General features: G+C 35.7%; 1 long non-coding RNA gene across 1 annotated transcript in view; it reads right to left on the bottom strand.

Moving 5' to 3' along the window:
• Positions 1-3091: 3091 nt before the first annotated feature.
• The window catches only part of LOC307050776, a 53846-nt gene continuing 48030 nt past the window's right edge, over positions 3092-8907 (bottom strand). Inside the window, exons 2-3 of the long non-coding RNA XR_013810808.1 lie at positions 4994-5082; positions 3092-3330 (exon numbers count right to left, since the gene is read on the bottom strand). This is a non-coding gene — a long non-coding RNA (uncharacterized lncRNA). The remainder of the gene's footprint in view (positions 3331-4993; positions 5083-8907) is intronic.

Genomic DNA, 8907 nt, shown 5'->3' with positions numbered 1-8907 from the left:
TTGTGTATTTGGCAGGGGAAGAATGTGAAAAAAACAAAGTGTGGTATTTTGTATGTGATCATTTTAAGTCAGTTTGTAAGAATGAGTTCTCATTGAAATTTGCTTTGCTTAAGACTTGCCAGTAATGGTGAAAATTTACATAACAGTAAGTATTTCCAGGATGCTTGTTTTTCACTTGCACAATGTGCTATTTGGAAAACTTGAACAGACTGAAGATTCCACTTTAGAAAAATGATTCTAGCTCATTATTTAGTACATTAGTAATTTATCACTAATTGTAGCAATTTAACAAGAAAAATGAACAACAAAATCTTATGTGTTGTGTATCCAACCCTATGACCTTGAGTTATTTATGGCCATATCTACTAGTATAATTAATTTTTGGAAAGTGTTATAACTATAATTCATGTTTGCTAGAAAAAATGGAAAATCTTGTATAGAGATGAATCTTTAGTAGTTTTGAATAACTGTGATAAAACTATTTTTTTAAAGGCCTTGCTAAAGGCATCAGCATCCCTTTCAAAGCAAGGTCAGATGTGCACTTTCTAATAGAGAGTGAGGAAAGTTCATGTCTTCTGACCTTCCCAAATAAAACAACACATTCAAATCTGGCCTTAGCAAAGGTAAGTTCTGACTGTGTTCAATACATGCTCCCATTCCCCCTCCATTCTAAATAGAAACTCCTTAATGGATCCAGACCACATTTCAATTGGTTTATAGTAATATCTTCACTCAGTTAATGCAAGGGCTTGCTTTTTGAATTTTTGGAAACATCTACAATTGAATTCATTTTTATTTTGGTAAAACAGTTAAGGAGTAAATAGGACATATTTATCACTGTTAATTTATTGATTTCCCCTGTGCTTTGATGATCAGCTATCTAATTTCATTAATGCTTTCATATTGGTCATATATACCACTGTTTTTGCCATGGGTTTGTTCTAAATGCTAATGTTTGCTTCTAGATCAGCTTGGGTAGGCTGGACACCTTCCACATTTTCCTGTAGAATGGAAGATGTCTCTCTTCCAGAGATGGATGGTACTTCTACAAACCTGTCAGATCCCACCTGTCTTTTCAGTTTTTCATGCATGCATATAATGACTAGCTCTTAATTTAAGAACTTCATTATAATAATTAAGTATGAATCATTGCTCTTCCCGTTATTCTGGATGCAATTCTTGTTATGCTTCTCTCTCAACAAGATAAAGCTGCTGATTTAAGTGTTGGCATATGAGTAAAACTCCTGCAATGACTCCAGCTGGAAGAGAAGAAGGAAGAAAAACATAATGTCTGTTTGGCTTTAATATTTGCACTTACAAAATTACAGAGCCAGGGTGGACAGAAATATTGTAACTTGAAAGTGTAGGAAATCCATAAGGTCCGTAAATAGTCTAGTGATTATGTTTTAAGTGTTTAGTACCACATATAACAGTTAATCAATGGAATTCTACGGTCCTGCCAATTTGTCAGTATGTCACTGCCCCTCTGCTAGCAGTGAATGGATTTCCTGAAATGTGCAAAGGAATAAGTCCCAATCCACAAGGATGCTTCCTGCCAGGGAAGAAAGCCGTTCTTCCAGTAGGACCACAGAATGACTGGGAAGACACCCGAAGTCCTGATTCCAATTGTCCTGCAGAGGAATAGAATTATTTTTTGCTTCCCTTTCTTCTCTGCCTCTTACTTTATCCCTGACTATAATTCCATTCCATCCTTGCTTCTGGTGACTCCCCATTTCATGGGAAGAAATTTATTTTTTCTCGGTCATTAAATATATATTCAGGGAATATCTCACACAGTTATATTTACATTATAAAGGTCTCATCTGAAATGCCAGAGGCAATTGAAATATTTCATTTTAAAGAAATATGAAAAATCATGGATTTTTATTCTGATAATAATTTCAGTGTAATTAAGGAGAACAGATTAGTACCACAAATGTACAAGCTCGAGTATTAAGAAGGGCAGTAAGATTCCTGAAGCAACCTCATGTTTTGCCTTCAGCTAAGGTATGTTTTTCTAAGCAGGTCAGTTATGAGGACCCTGGAAGTCAGCTTGTCTATTTTCATGAGCATCACATGGATGCTTGGATACCTGAGGGTTACATTATGCAGGCTCTTATGGACTTATCCACTGGACTGAGAGCTTCCCACTCCTGGAAAGCATTTCTCAGTCATTCACGCAGTCATCAGAGGGCGGCGGAGGAAAGCAGAAATCCTTCTGTCTCCTTTTCCTTCAATGAGACCAACAGCAAGGAGATGTGAGTCTAAAGCTTGAGATGTAGGCATCACCTGTCCTGATGAGGACATGTGGTTTGTGAGCAGAGAAGGACATTTGTAATCCCCCCCTTTCTTTTTTTAGTTTACTGTACTTCTTTCCCAGCTTATGCCAGCCCAAATTATCTCCTGCTTTTGTTTTTCTGGTGATGTTTCCTCTTCCATTGCTAATAATTCTTTTTTCACCACGGATCACCACAAAAGACTTGATTAGATTGACTATCTCTAGAAAACAAGAAAAGAAAGCATCACCGAATTTATAGTCAAAAGACAGTTTGGGTCATCTAGTTTAGTGGAAATTTTTGCCTACTTAACACCCAGAAGAATCTTGAAAAACTATATATCCTTTCACACAATGTTAGGTGGTCACTAAAAAATTTTGTCATAAGTTGATATAGTTGTAAAGAGTATAATTTCCAGATCAACAAATTTTGGAGTTTTAAAAATAAGTCAACTAGAATTTAGATACATGTTTGTAAATTTACCTAATGAAATCTAAAAAATGTAATGATTTTATATCTTGGATCAGCCATGGAAAGGTACACATGAACAAGCTCAAGTAACAGTTGGCTATTTTACATGACTTTTCTTTCTTGAATGTAAATTTCACTCCATTTCTCCCTTTGAGTTTTGTTAGTGTAAATGTTTTTATTCCTGAAAATGCTTTGTTGATCATCATATTTTTTCACTCTGATAAAAATGTGGGCAAAAATTTCTGTGCCCATAAGACTCTAGAGGTTAAAATTTTCTTCCAGATGGATTTTTCATTATGATTATTCATTGATACAGAAAGAATCGAGCAACATAAATTCATAAATACAGAATTTTTTATCAAGCAATAGAAATACAAGTGCAGCATAAATACCAGAATTAATCAAACAGCAGAAATACTAATGTATGGGACCTCTGAACCTGGGGTCGTCCATGACCCTTCAGAGATGTCCCCCGTGGACACAGGGCTGCTTTATTTGGCCACGGGCAATTCCTGGAGACAGACTCGGCAGTGTTCCGTCAAAATCCATACTCTTGACAATCGTGTAAATGAGTGTCACAGTCCTAGAGGGAGAATTTGACAGTGGGGCACAGATTACTACATATAACAGTTCTTCAGTTAATGCATAAAAGCATTTAGGACAGTGCTCAACGTACCACATTTGATAAATTATTAAGAAATTATTATACCATTTATAAGCTCTGTGTTTTGATAAAATATTATTCACATTTCTAAACTAAATAGAATATTTTATTAAATTACAAGTAAGACCTCTAGCATTAGTAAAGTCTAAAGATTACAATATTGGACACATAGGGAAAAAAGAACCTAAATATTTGCCAAATGCATTTGAATAGCCAAAATAATATTCTTCTGCTCTCGAAAAAATAAAAATCAATTTCCTAGGTTTCATTATTTGTTAATTATTTGAGTAATTGCACACGTTCTGTAAAAGAACTTTTTTTTTCAATTTGGGAGTAAAGTTAAGATCACTTCTCTTCCCGAGAGAGCACTTTTGTGTCTCTCACTAAATGGTCGCTTCCCTCCAAGTTCTACATTCCCTCACTTTTATTCTGCTCCTCTCCAAAAACACAGATCCTATGAGTTTCAATTTCATTTAAGCCAAAGCATATGAGAAAAGTCTTTCCAAATTCTACTTAACCATTCCTAATATTTATGTAAAAAGACATGAAAATGGCAAACATACTCTTTAGATGAGTACATATGAGTTGTTAAGGAAAGTATTTCATATTAAAATTTTTGTCTTTGAATTACATGGAATCTCTCTTGAAAATGAGTCAAAGATGTTGAAATCCACTATTGTTTGTTAAATGTGTTTGCATAAATCTGCCTTTTACTCTGAGAAGATAAATATAGGATTTGAATGATTGAACTGTTGCTTGTATAAAGTAAATAGCATACCTTATTTTAAACACATTTTTAAACATATTTCAGAACTGCTGGCTTATACTATAAAAACTACCAGTACAAAGAAAAAAATGTTATCTGAGCTAAGAGGCATTTTTCAGCTAGCCTAAGAATAAGTCTTAGTCTAAGAAGATTATGTGGAAACAACAAGAAATCTATCTCAGAATAATAATTACATAAAATTTCTTTTCTTAGAAGGGGAAGGTATAAATACTAATGGAGATAGCTAATTTTTTAGAAATATTTAAGCATTAGTAAAATAGTCATACAATTTACTTCTAAACTCTACAGATTGGTTTAGAACTTTTATTTTCAGCAGGAGTTGTAAAACTCAACTGGACTTGACATTTCTAATTTAAAATATTCAGGATATAAAGAAATGGAGAGTATAAATTACTATTTTCTAAACACTTGAAAATCTAAGGTATGATTTCTGTATTTTAAGGAACAAAGCTAAATCTACTTCCCACATTTTATTATGTGCAAATATATCAAGTTCATTTTGGTATTCTAATTTTGAAATAAATTTTAAAATAAAGACCTTAAATAAAAATAAAATAAAATAAAATAAAGGCCTTAGTGTTTAAACTACAACTATCTTCCCTTTCAAAAAAATTTTAAATAAGAACTACTCCATACCCTCCTCTACCAAAATTATTCTAAGTCCTGAAAAAGGATTAAAAGAGTAAAACCAATCTTACTGATCTGTTCACAGATGTTCACATTTTAGTGTACTGGATCAGGTTTCCCTGACTAATTAATGGAATTGGCATTAATTGGTATTTCCCAAAGCCTTACTTGGTCAGTTTTCAAGATGTCATTCCTTCCAGGTTTCAAGTTGTTGATCAAACAGCTGCATTGAAGAGAGACAACCCTGAGTTCTCTACCTTTCCAACATAGAAACAAAGTGAAGAGGATTAAACACCTTGTGAGGGAGGAAGTATTATTTTCCTTTTGCAGATAAGGAAAGTGACATTATGCTAGGAATCCTGCCCAAGGTCACCATCTATGGAAGCATGAGCATCATGTCTTCCCAGCATCGCTCAGCTGCAGGTGGGAGCCCCCCTACTCCCTCCTCTGATCACGAGATCAAAGCGACAGGAAGGAAGTACCATTTGGGACCCTGTATGTATGTGAGTCCTGGGATAGAAGCCAAGGTATAGGAATAACATTTTTGCCAGTGATTTCCTTGGAGCTGGAGGTGGTGAAGTTCACGCCCAAGGGTGAAGCAATGTTGGCCATTCCCCAGGGCATATTATTTATAAGACAGATCTTTTTAAGTTGGGGGTAAACCCTTGTTTCAGCTCGCTGGCTCTCTTTTTGGGAGTGTCTCATAGACATTTCAACATAAGAGGCAATTTTGTGTCAAGAGTGATCTCCCTGGGTAGGTGTGTATATAACTTGCTGCTTACTGAAATCAGGAGCAGTAAAAAGAGCTGAATATAGCCAAGAGGGGAGTAACCCTGGTGGATATGAGAAGCTGTATATATTTTGCAGAGTGGATAAACTGTTAGTGGTTCAATGATTTTTGAAAACGACTTGCCAAGCTGCTGCAGGGGACGGATAAGTAAATGTTGATTGATTCATTGCAGGGTGCAGGCCCCCCAGCTGCAGTCAATGACTGGAAATATGCACTCTGGAGCTCTCTTTCTTGTTGCACACCTAATTTGCTGCTCCCGAGGCGAGCTCTTTCAATTCAACATGGCTCCGATTCCTCCCTATATGGATTTCACCTCATTTTTCTTTAAATGTAGATTTGCAGACCCTGCTCAGACCTATTGAATCAAATCTCTGGAAGGAGGGGCCTGGGCTTTGTTTCTTAATAAGTCTATCAGGTGATTCCCCCTCCTTCATATTGTTAAATGTTATTTGATACCTATAAATATTATATGTGAGATATATATATATATATATATATATGCATGTAGTGATATGTCTTTTCAAAAATAAAGCACAATAAAGTGTACCTTCATGAACCTATCACCCAGCCCAAAAGCTGGATCATTAACAATAATTTGTTTATTTTTATATTTATCTATGTGCTTCTCTCTTATGCCTTCCCTCTGCCTCCCTACGAGAGGTAACATTTTACATTTTGGATTTCACCTCATTTGTTAGTGAGGTTGAAGCTGGCTTGAAGCACAGCCTACACCAGAACAAGGTGATATTGGAAAGTGGGCGGACAATTTTGACAAAAATTTCAAGTGAACAACAACGATAAAGGCTGGAGGTGTGTCGCCTGAACTGCTCTGATTTGCAGATTTATAGCCATCGCTGCTCTCTGAAAGCCACATTCATGTTCACAGCCATGAAAGTCTGAGTGTCTGTGGGAAGACCTTCCTCCAGGATCAAGGTCCTTCTCACCCTGATGATCCATGAATAAACATTTTCAGAGGGCAGCCCTCTTCTTTTATTTTATTAGGAGAAGATCACAAAGGTCAAGTTTTAGTATCCTGATCAGCAGAATCAAATTTCTTCTCACTAAAGCACCATATGCTTATCTGGGGTCTGAGTCAGATTTTGGATAGTTTATTCCTCTCTTATTCACTTTCTCAGGGTTCCTAAGTTGTCAGGGGAAGATGTAACTTCAAAGGATGTGAATAACCTGGACAATAGGATATGATAAACAACTTGAAGTGAAAATAACAATGACAAATTTATACTTAAGAATATATTTCATGAAACATATTCTACTCAGTCCTTTGAAATACAGACAGATTCTCTTTGCTAATATTTTATTTAGAGTTACTGCTTTTATCATAATAAGCCAAACTGGCTTGCAGTTTTGTATTTTGCTTCTATTTTTATCAAATCTGGGCATGAAAATTATGTTGACATCATTGAGGAGCTTTATATATATTTCAATGGCTTATCTTAAACAATATGGGAATTTTCTCTTCTTTAGAGTCCAGGTAAAACTCAGTTGTGAAGCCATATGGTCCTGTTGTCTTTTTAAATGATAGATTCTTGACCGTCTTATGGATTATTGGGTAGCTGATTGATTAAAATTGTCTACTTCTTGTTTTTTTTAAACATGAATCCAAGAATAATAGAGTGCTTAATATCAGGAAATGTATCCATTTAATCCAGTATAGCAAAAATAGTGAAAGATAAAAGCCCAAGTTGATTATAAAAGGCATTTGAAAAAATTCAATAGTCAGTCCTAATTAAAAATAGCACTAGAAAGAAACTATTTAAATCAATAAAAATAATTTTCCAAAAACTAGCAGCAAATTCTAAAATCAGAACCAAAGATAATCCATTTCACGTTAATTTTAACACTGTTACAGGTATTATAGTAAATACTAAAAGAAAATGAAATAACTGGCAAAAAACATGGGAAAAAAGAAAAACTATTACTTTTGCTGATTACATGACTGTACACTAGTATACAAAGAAAACTCAAGACATTCTAATACAAAAAACTCTAAAACTAATAAAATAATTTATTCTAATTTCTGGATAATTTATTCTAATTTCTAATTTTTGGAAGGAAATTCTGGCATAGGATATAACATTAGTAAACCTGGAAGATCTTATGCTACGTGAAATAAGCCAGACACAAAAGGACAAATACTATATGATTCCAAGTATGTGAGGTACTTTGAAAAGTCAATTCATAGACTGAAAGTAGAATAGTGGTAACCAGGGGCTGGGGGATGAGGGAATGAGGAATTGTTGTTTAATGGGTTCAGAGTTTCCGTTGGGGAAGATGAAAAGAGCTATGGAGATGGATGGTGGTGATGGTGTCACAACAATATGAATGTACTTAATGCCACTGAACTGGACACCCAAGAATGGTTAAAATGTTACATTTTGTGTTATGTCTATTTTACCACAACAATAAAAATAGAAAAGAAAATTTTATTTATTTCTTTATTTCAGACAACGTAAACTTCCTAAGACTACATATAAAGCAAAGATTCAACTACTGTATGGAGAAAACACAAGTTAGGAAAGAAGTTTATAAAATTTTTTTAGGTATACTTATCCAAATTCTCGGTCCTGCCGCAAGGAAAATGTGAAACAAATTTTTACATGAAAGTGACTTAACTAGAGCTTTATGTAAGCTTCAAGACATTTCTGTCTCTTCCTGACTTGGGGTGAAGAAGAAAGGAGACAGAATGGCAGAGTGGTAGGACTTTCTACTGTCTCTCAGAGGTCGTCCCCACACATGGGTTTTTCTGTGTGTTTTATCTAAAGTCATAAGAATTCATCCAGTATAAACAAAGTCATTTTCTTTCTTTTTTTTTTAAATTTATTTATTTATTTATGGCTGCGTTGGGTCTTCGTTGCTGCACATGGGCTTTCTCTAGTTGCGGTGAGCGGGGGCTACTCCTCTTTGCTGTGTGCAGGCTTCTCGTTGCAGTGGCTTCTCTTGTTGCGGAGCATGGGCTCTACGCATGTGGGCTTCAGTATTTGTGGCGTGCAGGCTCAGTAGTTGTGGCTCACGGGCTCTAGAGCACAGGCTCAGTATTTATGGCTTGAGGGCTCTAGAGCGCAGGCTCAGTAGCTGTGGTGCACGGGCTTAGTTGCTCTGCGGCATGTGGGATCTTCCTGGACCAGGGCTCGAACCCGTGTCCCCTGCATTGTCAGGTGGATTCTTAACCACTGCGCCACCAGGGAAGTCCTAAACAAAGTCATTTTCGGTGTTCAGTACATTTGACTGCAGCAAGCAGTGAACGGTCACATTTGTTGAGAACCCTTTGGGG

The sequence above is a fragment of the Hyperoodon ampullatus genome (genome assembly GCF_949752795.1).
Source record: "Hyperoodon ampullatus genome assembly, chromosome: 3".
Classification (NCBI taxonomy): Eukaryota; Metazoa; Chordata; class Mammalia; order Artiodactyla; family Ziphiidae; genus Hyperoodon; species Hyperoodon ampullatus.
The sequence above is the reverse complement of the archived record's forward strand: the minus strand, read 5'-3'. Positions and strand labels throughout refer to the sequence as shown.